Consider the following 21,237-nt stretch of genomic DNA (forward strand, 5'->3'; position numbering starts at 1 on the left):
TCTTGCTCTCATTCCCATTCATCACTCCCTTTCCTTCCTCCTCTCCTCCTGCACCTAATCTGTCAACTCCCCCCACCTGCCTCTCTGTCTAGCCCTACCCTGCTGTTCTCCTCCTGCCACACTTCCCTACCTAATCCCTTTCTCCTTTGCTTCCTCCTATCCCTTTCCTCCTCCCTATCTCTACTCCTGTCTTTATTCCTACTCCTATTCTTCCTACCACTCCTGACCTCCTTCTCCTCCCTTTTCTCCTCACACTATGCTTCTCCTCCTCTCTTTCCAATTGCCTTCCATGCTCCATTATCTCCAGCTCCTCACTCCTCTTCCATTCCTCACTCCATCACCACTTCTCACACCTCACTTCTCACGCCTCCTCCACTCCTCACTCCTCCACTCTTCCTCCACTCCTCACTCTTTCAATTTTCACTCATCTACCACTCTTTCACCACCACACAAAGACAAACTGACAAACAAGACTAACAAAAACTTCCACACACAGATAAAGACAAGAAACAAAGGTACAGGAAAACAGATGAGAACACAAAACAGGACAATTCACTAAGAAATCGCTAAGAACCTCCAGTAAACTCCAACCAACTAATAATTGACCTCCTCTCCTCTCTTTCCCATGCCTGACACACCCTCAAAGAGGTAGCTGCAGGAAGTCGGTATACATAAAGAAAATAACTTGCCAGATGTAAACTGATGCATGATGTGTAAAGTTGCTTGTGACATGATATTGTGTCTTGCAACATGATAAAGGCAACATGATAAAGTTACAAAACTTACATTTGCAGTGTGGTATATCAGTAATTGCCCTAACCATGTCCATTTTTTATTGCAGGATGCTAACATGCCATGTTTCTCCTTTATTTATAGCATTTTGATGAAACTGGACCTTAGGATTAATTGTTTCCATGGATTTTAAAAGTTTAAATGCTCTTACCTTTTAACAGGTCACCATTGTGGAAAAATATTGAGGAAAAACTTATAATTCTAATTAGTTAGAATGACTTTCATCTTTCTATTTCACAGGCAGAATGCACAGCCATTTAAAATGGTAATTTTTAGAGATGTGAATCGGAACCGGAATCCGATTCCGGTTCCGATTCACATGTGGGTTTTTTTCAAACGGGCCCGATCGCGGTTTTGTTTATCGGCTGCGCCCCAGCCGATAAACAAAAAACCCACCCCGACCCTTTAAAAGTAACCCCTTAGCTTCCCCCACCCTCCCGACCCCCCAAAAAACTTTTTACAGGTACCTGGTGGTCCAGTGGGGGTCCCGGGAGCGATCTCCCGCGATCTCCCACTCCGGGCCATCGGCTGCCACTAATCAAAATGGCGCCGATGGCCCTTTGCCGTTACCATGTGACAGGGTATCCATGCCATTGGCCGGATCCTGTCACATGGTAGGAGGACAGGATGGCGCCGGCCATCGGCGCCATTTTGATTAGTGGCAGCCAACGGCCCGGGAGCGGGAGGACGGCCCGGAGCGGGAGATCGCGGGAGATCACTCCCGGGACCCCCACTGGACCACCAGGTACCTGTAAAAAGTTTTTTGGGGGGTCGGGAGGGTGGGGGAAGCTAAGGGGTTACTTTTAAAGGGTCGGGGTGGGTTTTTCGTTTATCGGCTGGGGCGCAGCCGATAAACAAAACCGCGATCGGGCCCGATTGAAAAAATGTCTGGGCAGGGGTCTGGCTGAAATGGGGGGACTTCAGGCTGAAGATCCAGGAGGGTCTTCATGAGCTTCAGATAGACTGGGTGAACTGATAGTCTAATTGTAAATCTGTTTTTTTCATGCCTGCTCATATGTTATAAAATTCTCTAACGGGTTATTTTCCAATCTGTGAAAGGCCATTATCGCATGCACTAGGGCCTTATCATGGAGGTAGCATTCAAATTAGGTGGAGGGGAGGAGTCGGGGAGGAGTTAGGGAGAGGATTAGGGAAATAGGCCGGTGACACCGCTGCCGGCCTATTTCCGGCGATACTTTTTAGAGCATTATCGCCGGCAGTAGCACGGAGAATAGCACCACCTTTTACGGTGGCGCTATGCCCGCTATAGTGTGCAGTACGGCCGCACCGCGGCCTTTGTGTATAAAAGCCGACTTACTGGGGGATAAATGAATCTAAATAACGCAAGTAAAATCTATTCACATATTCAATTAAATTTAAAAATATAAATATGCAGGTAATATAAATATAAATTCCAACTTATCCGGCTAAGTAGTACCTTTGCTGCTAGGTAGATGGACAAATTTGAATTTATCCATATAAATAGCACTTTATTTTTTTTTACTTCTACGGCTATCTTACATAACTGGATAAGTCTGAAAAGTGCTAATTAGACAGACATATGGTGTCTTTCATTCTTATCCGGCTAAGTGCCACTACTTAGACACATAAATCAGAATTTATCTGGATAAGAGCCACTACTTTTAAGGATAAGTTCGAACTTGTGCGGCTTGCAGTTTTTATATACATGAGCATAATTCATGCATATGTACTTATATTTTATAACCTGTGTGTATCATATGCATGCAGGTCATAAAATGCAGTAATAAATTACTTTGCGCCCATAAAAATGTGTATATGGGCACACATGAGCAGTTTTGAAAGTTATCCTCTTAAAGGTGAAGTTTAAAAGCCTGGCGTGTGCCATAATTGGGTGCTATGTGGGCATGTAGGACATGCATGCACCCACCAGATTTTAAAGGCTGCCTACATGCATGCATATCTGCTGATGCTTGAATATCTCACTCCAATTCAAAGCAGGGCATGGTGTGGACATGGTTTGGGTGGGGTGTGGGAATCCATAAGCGCTTGGATGGATGCCCAGGTCCAGTGCTGCACAACTTTACTTCTGCTATGGAGGAGATGTAACTTTAAAAAAAAATCTAGCCATTTCTGAGGGGCTTAAAGGATCTGGGGTAACTGGGGGAATACATGCAGGCTATTAAACCAGAGTGGATTGGAGAACCTAGCTTTACACTGGGCAAACTGGTAATTGAATTGGTGAAACTGGACATGGCATGGATGCACGCCGATTATAAAATTTCCCCATAACCTGATATGCATGGCTGTGCGTGCCCAGTTGCAAAATAGGGAGCACACATACACTCACCTAGGCTATTTTACAACATACACTCGTATGTTTGCACATGCTATAAAATAGCTGTGTCCCTGGGCACACGCTGACACACATATATTAATGTATGCCTGTGCACCCCTTTGAACGTTAACATCCCAGCATGCCCTATTTTCTGAAATAAAATAGCCAAAGGTTTATGGGTTTTTCAGAGGCATTTTCAATTTGTTACAGATTTAACAAACTGAAATGAAAATGGACTCATTTGATTTGGAATGCATATTTATTTTAAACAAATGCACATTCTTTGTCCCATTTGCTGAATCTGAAAATTGGCAAGATCTAGGTTGAACTCAACATGTTCATTGTGATTTCAGGGTAATAGAGTCCGGAATAAAAAATTCTATTAAAAAACAGCTAGATAAAGTATTGAAAACAAACTCTGTTATGTTAGTACCAGATGGATACACAATTCTCATTTTTCAATACCTTAAGGATAAATGTGACCTTGATCATAAGAAGCTTTTAGCTATTTACAAGCCAGATATTATGTAAATTCTATTTTGCCAAGTGATAAAACAGATTTGCTAATGTCTTAGTTTGATTCTATGTTTACTCATTCAGATGCTGTGCTCATCTTTGTCTAATTTATATAAAAATGTACCTTCAAATAAAATGACATATTTAATAATCTGTTACAACAATGGCAACAAGATCTCTTCTAGGAGATTTCTGTAAATAGGATTAAGACCTGTTTTGTTCAGTTCAAAAGTGTTCAGAAACAATACTAACAAGGGACTGACTAAAATTCTTCATTGATTAATTAGCCACACTAAATAGACCTTTAAGCTGATATTATTCTAAAGTCAAGGGGCCTATGCACTAATCGGAAAATTTTCATCCAAGTGCATGCTGCACCACAGATGTGCATATATGGTGCCATGAAAAGTAAGCCCATATTTTATAATTGGCGCATGTATGTACACACAGATGATAAAATACACAAATGTTGTACAGAAAACATATGCATGCATGTTAAATAAATGCACAATTGCACATATATGAAGTCATATGTTCACACATTTCCATTAAAAAATCCCCAAAGTATGTGTGTACATTTTTCCATTTACGTACAAACGTCCAGTTCTTCCAGGGTGTGCTCATTCCAAAATGGCTTCCCCCAAGTACCAACATAATTTCACCATCAGAGATATCTACTGACTGGTGTCCCTGCTGGTGAGACATGAAAATATGCTTTTTCCCAGGTGGGGAGTAAGGTGCCACAATTCCAGATTGAGGAGGGCCTGGAGAGACTTCCAGACCCTCTACAAACATGGATCTGACTACCTAGGGGGGTGAGCATATAGTTAGAATGTTGATGTGGATGGGATATTTTGGAGGGCTGAATAGGGAGCTTGGAGTGTGGTGAAGTGTCTTGGGGGCTCAATAGGGAGTTTAGGTGAGGTGGGGTATTTTGGGGCTCAGTAGGTGGTGGGGTGGAGGTGGGTATGGTGGGAGTTGGGGGCAATAGGGATGTATGAAGGGGTAGGAGTTGGCAGGGGGCAATGGGGGGTAAGGTTGTGAGTGTTAAAGGGTAAATGGGGGCGGGGTCAATATGGAACTAAGTTCTTGCAGGAGAAGTCCATTAACTGCTATTAATCGAGTTTACTTAGGAAATAGCCACTGCTATTAATTGCATCAGTAGCATGGGATCTTCTTAGTGTTTGGGTAATTACCAGGTTCTTGTGGCCTGGTTTGGCCTCTGTTGGAAACAGGATGCTGGGCTTGATGGACCCTTGGTCTGAACCAGCATGGCAATTTCTTATGTTCTTATGTTCTAATAATTGTTTATGGACTCTTCCTCCAGAAACATGTTCAAACCTTTTTGGAATGCAGCTACACTAATAACTTTCACCACATTCATTGGCAATTAATTCACAAGCTTAATTATGCATTGAGTAAAACAATATTTTCTCTTATTAGTTTTAAATGTATCATCTAGTAACTTCATTGTGTGTCTTTGTACACTTTGAAAGAGTAAACATCTGATTAATATTTACATGCTCTTCACCATTCATTATTTTACAGACCACTATCATAACTTATCGTATCATATCATATTGTATCTATCATATCAGGTCATCAAGATCCTCCTGGTTCTTCAGCCTGAACTCTTTTCAGTTCACATGGACTTTCCCACCCAGCCAAACTACACAATAAATAAGTCTGATATCAATTACGCAAGACATAATCAGCAGTTATAAAAGTGCACGAGTAAGTTGTCAACTGTACACAAGTAAATATCTTTTAAAAACAAAACCTCACTGTTGTCCCCACCCCAGAATACCCTTTCACCATTCTCTTTTTACACGCATATATGTGCAAGTGAAATGTAAATTATGTGCATATTTTTTACCTTTATAAAATAGTAATTATGCGAGTACAGTGACTTATGTGTGTAATTCTTTGTAAAATACCTTCAAAATAATAAGTTGCTCCAATAAAAAATATCAGCTACAATTGGTTTCTTGACTTTTTTTCTATAATATCTATCTAAAAGAAGTGTTGGTTTTCATTGCAGCCTACTCTCAAAATCATGTTGGACCAGAGATATTTGAATGCATCAATTTATTAAGATTTTTAAAAACACAACTTGGTTTAAGAATTCATGTAAACTGGTTAACTCATTGTTAGATGAGATCATGAAAAACTGAGTTCAGAGAGCAGACACATTATCTGGCTAAAGTTAGCCAAATAATTTGTCCCAGACATTCAACAGGATGAACTTTCATCTGAATATCCATGATTAAACAAATTTTAGCCAGATAACTCTTAAACCTAACCAGCTATATTTCAATAGGTAAAAGGTTATCCATCTGCATGTTGTCAGATAACTGTAGGCTTAACCAGCTATATTCAAAAGAATATAATCAGTTAATTGGTCATACACTAAAAAAAGGTTTTGCTTGAACCTATAGCTCAATTCCTTGATCCCCACCCCTTAAAACCTTCCAGGTGTATTTTAAAAATAAAAGTCTGCCCGGTTGATGCTGGTCTACCATGCCCCCCTCTTCCATCTCCCCCTCTCTGGTTAGGCAAATTGTAACACCATTAATCTTCTCCTCTCCTTCTTTCCCTTTTATCCAGCACCACAACCCTAACCATCCCACACACCCGCTACCTAAGCTAAAGCTGATCTATCCCTGGGATCACAGTATGCTCATACTGTGATTCCACTAATTGCCTATATTGCTCTGGCAGCAATGCTGGAAGGGTAAGCTGCCAGCTTTATTGTCAGAGATTCAGGGGTGGATTAGCCTACCAGGAGATTAAGCATCCCCTGGTGGGCCAGTCGCCCTGGTAACATGGCCTTCACCTCAGAATCTACTGAGGGATTGCAGCAGAACAAGATCTTTTGCAGGCCACAATTCCTGAAGTGGCCTGAGGAAAGTCTTGGAAGGGCCATGGCAGAGCCCAATCCATTGCAGCCCAAGGGAAGTGTTGGCAGGGCTGCGCAGTCCGAGGGAGGTCTCAGCGGTGCCATGACAGGACCCAACACAATGTGGCCCGAAGAAAGGCCTACAGGCTTGATAGAAGGACACATCTGATGGTTGCAAGGCTGCTTTCTTCCACTTCCCCTCTGACAGTAAATGAGCAGCACAGGCATGGCCAAGGCCCAGAAGAAAGGAGGACGCCTTAGAGCTCTGTGTGTGTGTGTGTGTGTATGTGTGTGTGTGTGTGTGTGTATGTGTGTTTGTAAGAGAGAAAGCACCGGCATGTGTGTATGAAAGAAAGAGCCTGAATAGGTGCACGACAGGGAGCCTGCAAGTGTTTATGAGAGAGAGCCTGAGTATGTGCATGAGCGTGAATGCCTGCACATGTGTGATTGCCTGCATATGTGAGAGTGAGTGCTTCTACATGCTGTATGAGAGTATCTGCACATGTACATGAGTGAGATCCTGCATGTTTTTATGAGAGCAGCTGCATGTGCCCATGCGAGAGTGAGAGCCTGCATGTATCCATGAGAGAGTGAGAGCCTGCATGAGTCCATGAGAGAGAGAGTCTGCATGTGTGTGTGAGAGCCTGCATGTGTATAAGAGATTGAGTGCCTGTGTGTGTGAAGGAGAGAGAGAGGATAAAGATTGTGAGGCCTTCTTCACACAAATCCACAACAAACTCTGAGAAATCATTATTTATTTAATGGTATGATGAGCTGGAGATTTTTTAATTATTTATCTTTTAATTATTTTAAAATTTAGGATGTTATTTCATGTGTCTGCTGTTTTGAAATATTTTATTGGTGTTTGGGAAATATTAGAAAAAATGTATGTGACTTTTTATATCATTAGGGGCCCCATATCGAAAGATGGCCGTTTAAGTAACTTGGCCATACATAACGTATCCAGCTAAATTACACAGTCTATTCAGTAGCACGGCTATGTTGCTGAAAATACGCATATTTATTTGTACTTAGCCTTATCACTTATAACCATCTAACATAGCTGGAAAACTTATGTGGCTAAGACTGAATATTGCTACTTAGTCGAATAAGTTATTCAGCTAAGTCGCTCCACCCACTGCCTGCCCACAACTTATAAAGCTATCATTTTAGCCATAAAAGGGACTTAGGTGGCTAAGCAGCAGCCACTAAAGGTAAGTGCATATTCAATGGCTGCTACTGAACCACATAAGTCCTACTTATCTGGTTAACTAGCGTTGAACACACTTTGAATATTGCCCCCCCCCCCCTATGTTTGTCAGCTGTTTTGATATATTTATTCTTTTCATGGCTTTAATATTATGAATGGTGTTTTATATCTCTTGATTTTATTGCTTGATGTTTTGTGAGGAGTGATTATGTTTCTGTTTTTCTATTGTTGCACTGCATAATACAGTCAGGCTTGTTGGGGTTACCAGAGCATTTTTGTGAGTGAAAGAGAACAAATGAGTCAATGAGCATATGTTTGAGCAAGGTGATTATATAAGCCAGTGGGCATTTGTCTGAGTATAAAAAGAGCAACTGAGCCAGTGAGCATATGTGTGAGCACGAACGAGTCAGTGAACGTATATGAGCATATATATGAGAGAGCGATTAAGCAGTAAGCATGTGTGTGAACAAGAGCGTGAATATGTGACACAGTGAGTGTTATAGTTAGTGAGGTTTGGGTGGACCCTTGGACACTGTGGCAGCTGACCACGCCCACGGGGGGAAGTCTCGTGAGGGGCCACAGGTCAGGCTCAGCTCTGGAGACACAAACACACAGGCTGATACAGTAAAGCGCAGCCGCGGTTACCCTGTTTTTAACCCGTTGTGTAAGCACATTTTGGACGCGTATGTCTAACCCGCGATTCAGTATCCGGTTTTACGCGTCTTTACCGCTTACTGAAATCGACGCGTATCCCTTTCCTCCCGCCGCATGTATATGATATGTTAATGATCGGATTAGCTATTCCCTCCGATACAGTAACGTGCGCCCAGATTATTACCTTTTTAACCAGCTATTTTGCCGCATCTTTAACCTGCAAATTTACCGCCTACCCTGACCCTGGCGTTAGTGTGGTGAACTTAGCTACCCAGTCCCAAACCAACCCAATCCACAGAAAAAAATACTTCTCGCACAAAGGGGAAAAAAGTAACCCAACCTGGCACCATCGCGCTTAACCTCAGAGTACTTCGGTTCCGTAGGGAAGAACGGACACCGTTTCTGGGGGCTCCTCTGGCCTTCTCGTGGGTCTGGGCTCCTTGTCGCCGCTGACTTGCAGTGGGCATGAGCTCCTGTATCAGGCCCTATCCCTACACACCCTATGCCGTGACCTCGGATGTCCAGCCGGGCGCTCAGGTTGCAGTGTGCATTCATGCACCTTCCCACTGCCTTGAGTGCCCAACTTGGACGTCCAGGCGTGACCTGAGCGCGGTGACCTGAGCGCCCGACTTGCTTCCGCTGAGCACCGTGACCTGAGCGCCATGACCTGAGTGCCCGACTTGCTGCCACTGTCATGAGCCTTCCCGCTGTCTTGAGCGCCTGACTAGGAGCTCAAGGCAGCGGGAAGGCACATGAACACACGCCGTGACCTGAGCGCCATGACCTGAGTGCCCGACTTGCTGCCACTGAGCACCGTGATCTGAGTGCTGTGACTTGCTGCCGCTGAGCGCTGTGACCTGAGCGCCATGACCTGAGCACCCGGCTGGACGTCCGAGGTCACGGCGTGCGTTCATGCACCTTCCCGCTGCCTTGAGCGCCCGACTTGGATGTCCAGGCAGGCGCTCAAGGCAGCGGGAAGATGCATGAACGCACGCCGCGCCCTGACCGGCTATGACAGCGGCAGCAAGCCCAGCAGCAACCGGTACAGCGGCATCGGCATGGGCTTCGACCAGCGGCACGTCGGCCCTCGCTCCAGCTACTCGGACTCGCGCTATGGGTACCCGCTGCAGGCCAGTCCATGGGTACTTGCTTCAATGCCAACAGATGTTCATGGGCCTTCCCCCTGCCTTGAGCGCCCAGGCTGGACGTCCAAGCTGCGACCTCGGATGTCCGGCTTGGATGTCCAGCCAGGCGCTCAAGGCAGCGGGTCTGTAAGAGAACCATCCACTTTCCTGGTGGAATGACATTTTAAATGACATTTCAAATGACATTTGAAGTGACAGGTACCAGCGCACCCAGGATACTGTATAGGCGCTGTATACCGCTCTATACAGTAAAATGGATTGCGCATGCCTACCGCTTCATGGACGCCGCTTGCATTTGCATCTCATTTGAATACTGTATTGAGTGGTATGTGAACCAAATTGTGCGTGCGGCAAACGAGGGTGCGCCCGGCACTGCTGCACTCTTTCTTACGCGTCCTTACTGTATCAGCCTGACAGATAGTTCTTTATTTAGACAGTTTGAGAAGCCACCAGAGGTGGCAGTAGTGAGTAGAAGATGTAGCCCGGCTGGGCTGGTATTCTCCAGGGCGTTGGAATAGCTGTTCCTCTGGTACCAGTGCTGTAGTGGAGAGAACTGAGAAAGTGAGTACAATTGAACATTCACAGAGTCCCAAATATGGAGAAGCCCCAAGATAGGGAGAGCTGGCCCTTGAGGAACAAGTACCAGATCCATGGAGGTAGAAAGACTCGTAGGCAAAGTACTCACACAGTGGTTCCACGTAAGAGATGGCACTGGCGCTGGAACTGGGGCAGACCCTCGAGGAGCGAGTACCTGGTTCCAGGGATACAGCTCTGAGGAGTGGAAGGTAGTAGTACTCACTGATGGTGTCTGAGCGAATTCTTCCAAATAGAAGAGGAGATAGATGCAGGCAGCGGGTCAGGGAACATGGGTCCTCGAGGAGCGAGTACCAGTTACCTGATAGCGGCCTGAAAGAAGCAAAAGAGGCCCACAAGGAGCGGGTACCCCGTTAGCAGAAAGAGTCCAGTGGAAGTTGGAGAGGCGGAGTAGCTGGGTACGGAGAGCGAATCCCATCTGTAAGATTACCCTTGCTAACTCAACGGCTAGCAATAAACAGTAGGCTTAAATATCTGGGCAGCGTGACGTCATCACAGGGGGATGCCCCTGAGGAACGCGCCAATGAAGAAATAAGAATGAGGGCCGCGCGGCGCATGTGCCCTAAGGTACCTGAAGAGCATGGCGGGAGGCAGCGCCCAAGCCGGTCTGGGGACACCGGAGAGGACGGCAGACAGATGCCGCGGCAGCCAGGCATCCATGAAGAGCAGAAGGAGTCACAAAAAAGGAAAGGTAGGCAGAGTGAAGCAGTCGGGAAGCAAAGATCGCAACAGTGAGCATGTCTGTGAGAGAGAGCATGTGAGCCAGTGAGCATATACAAGAAACAGCATGTAATCTGGTGAGCATGTGTGTGAGAGAGAATATAAAGGAGTTTGTGTGAGAATGAACGGGTGTTAGAGAGAGAAGAAAGTTGTGCATATCTCCCTTACTAATCCATGACAATCTCAGGATCTAAAGTTCCCAGTTATGGAGAGCAGGGGATTTATTTTAGCTTTAATTTTAATTATTGGTTGTTTTTTGCTGTGCTCGCTATTTTGAAATATTTTATCAATATTTGGGAAATTTAAAAAAACAATGTTATATGTTTGTAATCCAAAGCTGCATTAGGAGAGAAAATCTCTATGCAAGAATTAAAACTGGCTCATGAAGATGGGAATGAAAATATTTCAGAGATGTTAGAAAAAACAGAGTCTGAGATAGTGAATCCAGCTACACTTCTTGTAACCTTTATGTTAGAGTCTGACAAGGAATGGATTTTTAAAAAATATTTCCAGAATAGGACTAAAGAGTTTCTAGGCTGTAAAGTCCAAATATTTCCAGACCTTTCCCGTCAGACTCAGAAACCTAGAAAACAATTTATTTTATCAAGGGCTCAGGCAGTACAGCTGGGATTGTTCTTTATCTTAAAATACCCATGTAAGTGTTTAATAAAATTTGAAGGAAAGACATATATTTTTTTACAACCAAATCAGTAAACATCTTTTTTAGTTGAGAAAGGAAAACCATTGATGAGTTCATCCCCAGAGATAACATAAATTACTCAAAAAGAGTTTTGATCTCCCAATAGTAAAGATATCCTATAGTCTAAATTGCTTGATTTAGTTTATATTAGTATAAATTTGCTTAGAGTAGTGTAAAGGATCTCATTTGAGGGCTTGAAAGACAGGAATGAATGAAGGAATTTAAATATCTTGTTTCTGTTAAATGAATTGTAGATTATGTTGTGATAATGAAATTGATCATTCGTTATTTGCTGTTCAAGTGATATACTTGATGTATTAATATATAAAACTCAATAAATATTAAATTAAAAAAAAAAAACTTCTTCTGTGCATGGTGGGGCTAGGTTCACCATGTAGGATATTATTAGAAAACTCCCATCACTTGGAGGTGTCAGGAGAAGGGTAATAAACTGGGAATGGCAAGTGTGTCCATTCCCCATAGGGTGGGTCAGCCAACGGAATTATAAATGGTGATTCTATGAGTCACTGGGATGGAGTTGAAAGGAATTGTTGGAGTTTGCAGTAAGGGTCCAGTTAGACTGTGCCCAAGGCACCAATGAAGAGAAGCCAAGCTCCTGTGATTCTCACTGGGCTTGTGAATAAGAGAGGGTTGATTGCCTCTCTTTTCCAGTTCCCAAGGAGAAAGAGGATTCCATGGGAGTGCAAAGGTGTTAGATCTAAGTGGTGTACCATATTCCAAAGTAGAAGAAAGCAAGAATTGTCTGGAAAAATGAGTTGATACAGCCATTAGGTGGAGTGTTACTAATTCTTTAACTGAGAGAAGAGAAATTTACTGGAATTCAAGGGCCTCAGGATAAGAAGAGGACTTTTGGAGATCCTTGAATCCAAACCCACTACTTAAATGGTTTAAGGATTTTGAATCTGTGTTTTTGGATCATGCTAAAGAGTTATGCAAAAACCCAAGGGACAGGTACAGTATAGGGGGTGAAATTCTTCTAAGCATGAAAGAAGAATGAGATCTGGGGGTAAACATAAGTTGGCCAAACAGGTAAATTAGGCTACTGTAAAAGCTAATAAGATGCTTGTCTGCATAGGGAGAAGAATGATCAGCAGAATAAAGGAAATAATACTGCCCCCATGTTAGCCCCTGGTGAAACTTCATCTGAAATACTGTGCACAGTTTTGGAGACCACATCTTCAAAGCAAAATAAATTGATCAAGGTTGGTCCAGAGAGTGGCTACTATACTGATCAATGACTTTCATTCTAAAGTATATGGGGACAGACTTAAAAGATATAAACATGTATACCCTAGAGCAGTGGTTCTCAACCTTTTTTCTGTCGGGACACACCTGACAGATGGTTCTCACATGCGTGACACACTGACCCATGATCGTCACAGGGCTAGATGTAAATGTACAGTTTGCATCCACGGGAACCCCCCTGATCCACAATAATGGATGTAAAGCAGAATTATGACATTCCCCATTCAACTCATCTACAAAAAAGATATTCTGGTTCTGGTGTCATCTCAGTAACAGCAACTCAAACTCCTTGTACTTTCAGGCTCAATAGCCCTACTTATGAAAAGACAGCAGTTTACCACCAATGCATGTCCTCTTGAGAAAACGCAACAAATAAGACTGATAAAACACTTACATGCTAGTAAAATATCTCTGTAACAGACACAGAACCGACCTAACATACTCCCAGGATCTGTAGTAATGCACATAAACTAATCCACACACAGTTACACCTGTATTATGGAATACACTCAAACAGGAGCAACCCTATCTATGAAAAGGCAACACTATAAATATTAAAATCAGGCCCTAAAAACCAATACACCTCTTATTAGGAAAACAGAACTAACAAGCAGCTATAGATCCCCACACAGAAATAATTGTAAAACTATACTAATAAGCAGAATAAATGTTTCACAACAACTATGAACAGAATAACATCCAACAATTAAAAACTCATAAAACTATTAAAAATTCTCCAAACACCAATAAAATATTTCAAAAAAAGCAGACACATCACATAATATTAAATAATTAAAATGGCAGTCAATCAAGAAAAATAAACTTAAAAAGCCACCTTTACTTACCCCCTCCAGCAGCTGTCCTACTCCTCTTCCATGCAGGCTGTAGCACACACCAGAAGCAGCAGTAGTGGCTAAGCTCTATACTCATGGTCCTCTTCCTTAGGGCCCATGTCTCTCACACACACACACCATACCAGTCATGCCCCCATGACCAGTTTCTGTCTCTCACACACCAATCATCTCCCAGTCTTTGACAAACACACCAGTCACCTTCCTGAACAGTTTCTCTCATGCCATACACACACACACAGGCTTCCCACTCCCGTGTTCCACTTACATATATGGGCTTCTCACTCTCATAATCACTTTCTCACATACACTCACCAGTCTCTCACTCCCATGCTTGTTCTCTCCACATGCACAGGCTTCTCATTCCCATAATCACTTTCTTTCTCTCACACATACACACACACCAGTCACCTGATCTCTCTCATGCATACACACACACAGGCTTCCCACTCCCATGTTCTCTTTCAGATATACAGGCTTCTCACTCCCGTGCTGTATCTCACACACTCCCATGCTCACTCTTCACATGCACAGGCTTCTTATTCCCATAATCACTTTCTTTCTCTCTCTCACATACACACAAACACACACCAGTCACTTGATCTCTCTCATGCATATACACACACACATAGGCTTCCCACTCTCATGTTCTCTTTCAGATATACAGGCTTCTCACTCCCATGCTGTGTCTCACACACACACAGGTTTCTCACTCCCATGCCCACTCTTCACCTGCACAGGCTTTTCATTCCCATAATCACTTTCTCTCTCTCACACATACACACACACCCGTCACCTGATCTCTCTCATGCATACACACACACAGGCTTCCCACTCCCATGTTCTCTTTCAGATATACAGGCTTCTCACTCCCGTGCTGTATCTCACACACTCCCATGCTCACTCTTCACATGCACAGGCTTCTTATTCCCACATACACATACACACACACCCGTCACCTGATCTCTCTCATGCATGCATACACACACATACACAGGCTTCCCACTTCCATGTTCTGTCTTACATACACAGGCTTCTCCCTCCCATGCTGTGTCTCACACACACCCAGGTTCTCACTCCCATGCTCACTCTCTTCACATGCACAGGCTTCTCATTCCCATAATCACTTTCTCTGTTACACACACATACACACACACCAGTCTCTCTCTCTCATTTCCATGCTCGCTCTCCACGTGCACAGGCTTCTCATTCCCTGAATCACATTCTCTCTCTCACATTCACATACACACCAGTCACACCGTCACCTTACCAACCAGTCTCTCTCATATACATGCACACACACAGGCTTCCCACTCCCATGCTTTCTCACATACCCAGATTTCTCACTTCCATGCTTTTTCTCTCTCTCTCTCTCTCTCTCACACACACACAAACACACATCCCTGACTGTCTCACATACACATCAGTCATCTCCTTGAGCAGTCACTTTCATTGTCTCTCACATATACACATACATCAGCTCTCTGACCAGTTTCTCTCAATCACACACATACTCTCGATCAAATACATTCTCTCACTTACACACAGGCTCTCAATCACACACATTCTCTCACACACAGGCTGGCTGGCTGCTTCTCTCTCTTTCTGTCACTCACTTCCTCTCTCTCTCCCTCCCCCCCCCCCCAACGGTAGCTGCTCCTCCTCCTCCAGCCCCCGCAGGCCAATAAGGAAGAATTCCATCGAACGCGGGAGGCTCCTGCTGCTCTCTCCTCTCCCGATTACCGTCTGCTGCAATAGCTTGGGGGCCGATGCTGCAGCGGCCGCTGCTACTTCATCACGCGGCACGGCCTTTCTTCTTCCCGCGCACCGCTTCCTGGTCCGGGGGGGGGGAATGCAGGCGCGGGAAGAAGAAAAGGCCAGCCGCGGATGCCACAGATTTTTTTTTTTGCACCGCTGCCGTTGCCGCTGGGCTTGAACGTGCTGATAGCCCGGCGGCAACGGCAGCGGTGCAAAAAAAAAAAATCTGTGGCATCCGCGGCTGGCCTTTTCTTCTTCCCGCGCCTGCATTTCCCCCCCCCGGACCAGGAAGTGATACGCGGTGCGCGGGAAGAAGAAAGGCCGTGCCGCGTGATAAACTAGCAGCGGCCGCTGCTAGTTTATCACGCGGCACGGCCTTTCTTCTTCCCGCGCCTGCATCCCCCCCCACCCCGGACCCGGAACAGGAAGTGGTGCGCGGGAAGAAGAAAGGCCGTGCCGCGTGAGAAAGGCCGTGCCTGCTAGTTTATCACGCGGCACGGCCTTTCTTCTTCCCGCGCATCACTTCCTGTTCCGGGTCCGGGGGGGGGATGCAGGCGCGGGAAGAAGAAAAGGGCAGCCGCGGATGCCACAGCTTTTTTTTTTTTTTTGCACCGCTGCCGTTCCCGCTGGGCTTGAACGTGCTGATAGCCCGGCGGCAACGGCAGCAGGGAAGAACGAGCAGCGGGAGGGACCGGGAGCCACGCGACACACCTGCCGGTGCTTGGCGACACACTGGTGTGTCGCGACGCACCGGTTGAGGCCTAGAGGAAATGTGGGATAGGGAAGATATGATAGAGATATTCAAATACCTCAAAGGTTTTCATGCTCAGGAGGTGAGCCTCTTTCAAAGGAAAGAAGCCTCTAAAATGAAGAGTCATGAGGTGAGGGTGAAAGAGAACAGATTCAGGAATAATCTAAGGAAACATTTCTTTACAGAGACAGTAGCAGATGATACATGGAACAGCCTCCCTATGGAGGTGGTGGAAACAAGGGCAGTATCTAAATTCAAGAAAGCCTGGGATAAACAGAGGGAAGTCCATATTCAAAAGCCATTTAGATGGGCAACATAATAGTTATTCGTGAGTGGCTTACCCAGCTATATTTAGCCAGATAAGTTAGGGGTGGTCAAGGGGCAAGACTGGGAGAAGTTGAATTAGCTGGCTAACTCCAATATTCAGAGTTAGCAGGATGACTTAGTCGGCTATGTCTTGTCGAGTCAAAGAGCTATCCTGAAGTTAGCCTGCTAACCAATTAGATAGCAGACTATATTCAATAGTGTGGCTGCCCTGTTGAATATGCCTCCGAGGTTAGCTGGATAAGTTTATCTGACTAACGGGGTTATTTTCCAGGCTACGATAGGCCCTTATCACGTGCGATAGGGTCTTATCGTGGCGGTAAGATTTAAATTAGGGAGAGGGGAGGAGTCAGGGCGGATTTAGGGAGGGAATTATGGAAATCGGCCGCGGCACCACTGCACATGGAATGATGAATCCTTGCCTAAATTTGCTATCCAGATTGAGTCTGAATATAGACCTCAGGATCTCTGAGGCATTGGTAGGGATTGTAAAGCAGAACAGCTGGTGTGGATGGGCAGACTAGATAGGCCATGAGGTCTTTTTATCTGCCATCATGTTTCTCTGTTTCTCATGAATAAAGACGCTTTATTTTTATACTCTGCACTGTTTCTAATATTTGATTTTGATCATTAAACTCACTTTTATTAAGAACAAAGCGTCTTGAGTATGGATTTTTGAGAGAGTTCCCATTTAGGGTCTGACAGGCTTGCCCTGTTCCCATTACAGAATCCAGATGTCCCTATCCTGCTATAGCTGGGTCAGTACTCAGCAGGAATAAAATTGTGATCTCCCCTCTCCTCCACCACCACCACCACCAAGGATAGGCATTAGAGGGGTTACGTCAGGAATCAGCAATGCATCTAAAAATGGACTTGACACTAGTTTAAAGTAAATGTATTGCTAGAAAAGTAATGGCATCTTTGGTTTATTTCTTGGTACATACAGAGATTACAGTTAGCTAGCATATTCCAGATGCTTACTCTTTTATATATAAGACATTATTCACATGCACACAAAATCATCTTCTGTCGTCTAGAACAAGCAACAGCCTAGGTGTTAAAAACCAAAGCAAAACAAAACCAGTTGGAATACAAATATAGCAGATAAGCTGATTATTATAATTCTGCTTCTTTGCTGCAAAACAACAGCCCCAGCATGTGTTTTGTGCAGTGACCCAATTCTTACCAAAACAGAAAAGCAAATAAGCAAGATTTCTGAAATAAATTAGGAAAAAAGAGTACAGAAATAAAATGTTCTGGGTTTAGCATATACTATACTGCAGTTCATGATATTTACATTTATCCTAGGTCAGCATCAAGCATGGGTGCCTAAGTCATACAATGAAAAGTAATCATATATAAGGCGAGTGATAAAAATGTCCTTTATTAGTGTGCATCAGTGGTTTCAACAGACCCTGCATGTAGTGTGTCTTTGATGTCCTGGTTCAAGGTTTTTGGTTTTAGAGGTGCCTCCCATCCTGGGAAGGTAGCTGGGCAAAAGGTTAGCGTGCTCAGGTCTTCATGATTGAGGATGACTTGTCAAGAGATCTAAGAGTAGATTCCTGACATCATCCAAAAACTGAAAGTGGAGGTCTTTAAGAATAAGGGAATTAAGGGCTATGCACTCCCTTTCTTTCTAAGAGGCATTTCAAAGAGATTGGCGAAAGAGGATTGTCCATTGTGGGACTCAAAAGAAAGTCTGCCTAGCAGGGGAAGGTTTCAATTGTTGCTGATTGAGAAAAATTATCAACCAGAAGCCCCTTTGCTTTAGAATATTGCAAGAGAAAAAGACATATATAGAAAGAAAAAGAGGTGTATCCAGACAGGCAGGTTATAGTAATGTCCAGGGAGAGTGTGTGTATGATTTACTACCGTTTGAAAATGAGTTTCTTTATTAATGTTAATGGACATTATTTTTTTGTACTGATTGGTGCACTGAACTATAATGTACTTTATTTACCTATGTATTTATTTAAATTTTGTTCATGCCTTTGCATTGGTAATTCAAGGTGTGCTGCGTACAGGTAAGAACATAAGAACATGCCATACTGGGTCAGACCAAGGGTCCATCAAGCCCAGCATCCTGTTTCCAACAGTGGCCAATCCAGGCCATAAGAACCTGGCAAGTACTCAAAAACTAACAGTGCTGGGGCCACTTGGCAACAGTGAACATAACATGATCAAATTTAAACTAATAACTGGAAGGGGGACAATAAGTAAATCTGCAGCCCTAACACTAAACTTTCAAAAGGGAAACTTTGATAAAATGAGGAAAATAGTTAGAAAAAAACTGAAAGGTGCAGCTGCAAAGGTTAAAAGTGTTCAACAGGCTTGGACATTGTTTCAAAATACAATCCTAGAGGTACAGTCCATATGTATTCCACACATTAAGAAAGGTGGAAAGAAGGCAAAACAATTACTGTCATGGTTAAAAGGTGAGGTGAAAGAAGCTATTTTAGCCAAAAATTTTTTGAAGAGGTTAATAAACATGTGGATAAAGATGAACCGGTAGATGTAGTGTATTTGGATTTTCAGAAGGAGTTTGACAAAGTCCCTCATGAGAGGCTTCTACGAAAACTAAAATGTCATGGGATAGGAGGCGATGTCCTTTCATGGATTACAAACTGGTTAAAAGATAGGAAACAGAGAGTAGGATTAGAGATGTGAATCAGAACCAGAATCGGTTCGGATTTCAGTTCCGATTCATATCTCTATAGATGTGAATCGAAACCAGAATCGGTTCGGATTTCAGTTCCGATTCACATCTCTATTAAATAGTCAATTTTCTCAGTGAAAAAGGGTAAATAGTGGAGTGCCTCAGGGATCTGTACCTGGACCGGTGCCTTTCAATATATATATAAATGATCTGGAAAGGAATACGATGAGTGAGGTTATCAAATTTGCGGATGATACAAAATTATTCAGAGTAGTTAAATCACAAGCGGACTGTGATACTTTATCGGAAGACCTTGCAAGACTGGAAGATTGGGCATCCAAACGGCAGATGAAATTTAATGTGGACAAGTGCAAGGTGTTGCATATAGGGAAAAATAACCTTTGCTGTAGTTACACGATGTTAGGTTCCATATTAGGAGCTACCACCCAGGAAAAAGATCTTGGCATCATAGTGGATAAGACTTTAAAATCGTCGTCTCAGTGTGCTGCAGCAGTCAAAAAAGCAAACAGAATATTAGGAATTATTAGGAAGGGAATGGTTAATAAAATGGAAAATGTCATAATGCCTCTATATTGCTCCATGGTGTGACCGCAACTTGAATACTGTGTACAATTCTGTTCGCCACATCTCAAAAAAGATATAGTTGCGATGGAGAAGGTACAGAGAAGGGTAACCAAAATGATAAAGGGGATGGAACAGCTCCCCTATGAGGAAAGGATGAAGAGGTTAGGGCTGTTCAGCTTGGAGAAGAGACGGCTGAGGGTGGAAATGAGAGAGGTCTTTAAGATCATGAGAGATCATGACTGAGCAAATGTTAATCGGTTATTTACACTTTTGAATAATAGAAGGACTAGGGGGCATTCCATGAATTTAGCAAGTAGCACATTTAAGACTAATCTGAGAAAATTATTTTTCACTGAACGCACAATAAAGCTCTGTAATTTGTTGCCAGAGAATGTGGTTAGTGCAGTTAGTGTAGCTGGATTCAAAAAAGGTTTGGATAAGTTCTTGGGGAAGAAGTCCATTAATGGCTATTAATCAAATTTACTTAGGGAATAGCCACTGCTATTAATTGCATCAGTGGCATGGGATCTTCTTAGTGTTTGGGTACTTGCCAGGTTCTTATGGCCTGGTTTGGCCTCTGTTGTAAACAGGATGCTGGGCTTGATGGACCCTTGGTCTGACCCAGTATGGCAATTTCTTATGTTCTTATATTCTTATGTTCTCTGTTCCTTCTCTGTACCTTCTCCTGGGAAGAAGCCCAGGAGAGTAGGCTCATATCAGCAAGAGAGGACCTGGAGAAGATCTGTCACAAGCTCAATGTGAACTTCCATAATAATCAGAGTTTGCAAGACCTGAGCCACAAGTAGAGAGACCTCCAATACTGGACAAAGCAGAAACAGGCCAGGATGATGGCAGAGGGCCTGCAAGCCATATATCCTTCACCCAAGTAGAATGGATGGTCCTCAGCATGATTTTGGAAGGAGCTGTGAAAGCTGTAGGAGAAATGGTTACCTCTCAGTCTCAATGTCATTAAGTTAAACAGTTTATAAAGAAAAGGCATATAAAGTATTCTTAGGTAGGAATGTGAGGCAGGGACTGATTCGCCCCATTCGGTATTCGTATTCGTGGGGAGCCAAATCTGTTGCATCCATTCTCAGGGGACCCAGATCCATTCATTAGTTATGTCTGTATTTGTTTCCCAAAAAAAACCCCATCCCAGCCCTTTAAATTTAATTAAGTACAACCCCCCACCCTCCTGAACCCCCCAAGACTTGTCAAAAGTCCCTGGTGGTCCAGCGGGGGTCCTGTAGCAATCTCCTGCACTCGGGCTGTTGGCTGCCAGAATTCAAAATGTGCTGATAGCCTTTGCCCTCACTATGCCACAGGGGCTACCGGTGCCATTGGTCGGCCCTTGTCACATGGTAGGAGCAATGGACGGTCGGCGCCATCTTGAATACTGGCAGCCGACGGTCTGAGTGCAGGATATGGTTCCAGGACCCCTGCTGGACCACCAGGGACTTTTGGCAAGTCTTGGGGGGGGGGGGGGGGGAGACTCCTGA

The sequence above is a fragment of the Rhinatrema bivittatum genome, chromosome 2 (assembly GCF_901001135.1).
Source record: "Rhinatrema bivittatum chromosome 2, aRhiBiv1.1, whole genome shotgun sequence".
Lineage (NCBI taxonomy): Eukaryota > Metazoa > Chordata > Amphibia > Gymnophiona > Rhinatrematidae > Rhinatrema > Rhinatrema bivittatum.